We start from the raw sequence: 2,741 nt of genomic DNA, 5'->3' as shown, positions 1-2,741 counted from the left end.
CATTGTATACATCATGTATCTCCAAGTCACAGTGTACACATTGTATACATTATATATCTACAAGTGTACACATTGTATACACCATATATGTACAAGTGTACACATTGTATACATTATATATCTACAAGTGTTTACATTGTATACATCATATATATACAAGTATACACATTGTATACGCCATATATGTACAAGTGTACACATTGTATACATCATATATTTGTATATCTACAAGTGTACACATTGTATGCATCATATATCTACAAGTGTACACATTATATACATCATATATCATTCTACAAGTGTACACATTGTATTATTATACATCATACATCTACAAGTGTACACATTGTATACATCATATATCTACAAGTGTACACATTGTATACATCATATATCTACAAGTGTACACATTGTATACATCATATATCTACAAGTGTACACATTGTATACATCATATATCTACAAGTGTACACATTGTATACAGCATATATGTACAAGTGTACACATTGTATACACCATATATGTACAAGTGTACACATTGTATACATCATATATCTACAAGTGTACACATTGTATACATCATATATCTACAAGTGTACACATTGTATACAGCATATATGTACAAGTGTACACATTGTATACACCATATATGTACAAGTGTAGTACACTTGTACATATATGGTGTATACAATGTGTACTGTAACAGTACACATTGTATACACCATATATGTACAAGTGTACACATTGTATACATCATATATTTGTATATCTACAAGTGTACACATTGTATGCATCGTATATCTACAAGTGTACACATTGTATACATCATATATCTACAAATGTACACATTGTATACAGCATATATCTACAAGTGTACACATTGTATATATCATTTATCTACAAGTGAACACATTGTATACATCATATATCTACAAATGTACACATTGTATACAGCATATATCTACAAGTGTACACATTGTATATATCATTTATCTACAAGTGTACACATTGTATACGTCATATATCTACAAGTGTACACATTGTATACATACATCTACAAGTGCACACATTGTATGCATCATATATCCACAAGTGTACACATTGTATACATCATATATCTACAAGTGTATACATTGTATATATCACATATCTACAAGTGCACACATTGTATCCATCATATATTACAAGTGTACACATTGTATACATCATATATCTACAAGTGTACACATTGCATACATCATATATCTACAAGTGTACACATTGTATACATCATATATCTACATGTGTACATATTGTATACATCATATATCTACAAGTGAACACATTGTATACATCATATATCTACAAGTGTACATATTGTATACATCATATATCTACAAGTGTACGCATTGTATACATCATATATCTACAAGTGTACACATTGTATACATCATATATTTGTATATCTACAATTGTACACATTGTATACATCATATATTTGTATATCTACAAGTATACACATTGTGTACATCATATATCTACAAGTGTACACATTGTATACATCATATATCTACAAGTGTACACATTGTATACATCATATATCTACAAGTGTACACATTGTATACATCATATATCTACAAGTGTACACATTGTATACATCATATATCTACAAGTGTACACATTGTATACATCATATATCTACAAGTATCCACATTGTATACATCATATATCTACAAGTGTACACATTGTATACATCATATATCTACAAGTGTACACATTGTATGCATCATATATCTACAAGTGTACACATTGTATACATCATATATCTACAAGTGTACACATTGTATGCATCATATATCTACAAGTGTACACATTGTATACATCATATATCTACAAGTGTACACATTGTATACATCATATATCTACAAGTGTACACATTGTATACATCATATATCTACAAGTGTACACATTGTATGCATCATATATCTACAAGTGTACACATTGTATACATTATATATCTAGAAGAGTACACATTGTATACATCATATATCTACAAGTGTACACATTGTGTACATCATATATCTACAAGTGTACACATTGTATACATCATATATCTACAAGTGTACACATTGTATACATCATATATCTACAAGTGTCCACATTGTATACATCATATATCTACAAGTGTACACATAGTATACATCATATATCTACAAGTGTACACATTGTATACATCATATATCTACAAGTATACACATTGTGTACATCATATATCTACAAGTGTACACATATATTGTATACATCATATATCTACAGGTGTACACATTGTATACATCATATATCTACAAGTGTCCACATTGTATACATCATATATCTACAAGTGTACACATTGTATGCATCATATATCTACAAGTGTACACATTGTATACATCATATATCTACAAGTGTACACATTGTATACATCATATATCTACAAGTATACACATTGTGTACATCATATATCTACAAGTGTACACATATATTGTATACATCATATATCTACAGGTGTACACATTGTATACATCATATATCTACAAGTGTCCACATTGTATACATCATATATCTACAAGTGTACACATTGTATGCATCATATATCTACAAGTGTCCACATTGTATACATCATATATCTACAAGTATACACATTGTATGCATCATATATCTACAAGTGTACACATTGTATACATCATATATCTACAAGTATACACATTGTGTACATCATATAT

Source organism: Glandiceps talaboti, chromosome 17 (genome assembly GCF_964340395.1).
Source record: "Glandiceps talaboti chromosome 17, keGlaTala1.1, whole genome shotgun sequence".
NCBI lineage: Eukaryota > Metazoa > Hemichordata > Enteropneusta > Spengelidae > Glandiceps > Glandiceps talaboti.
Note: the sequence above shows the minus strand (reverse complement) of the source record.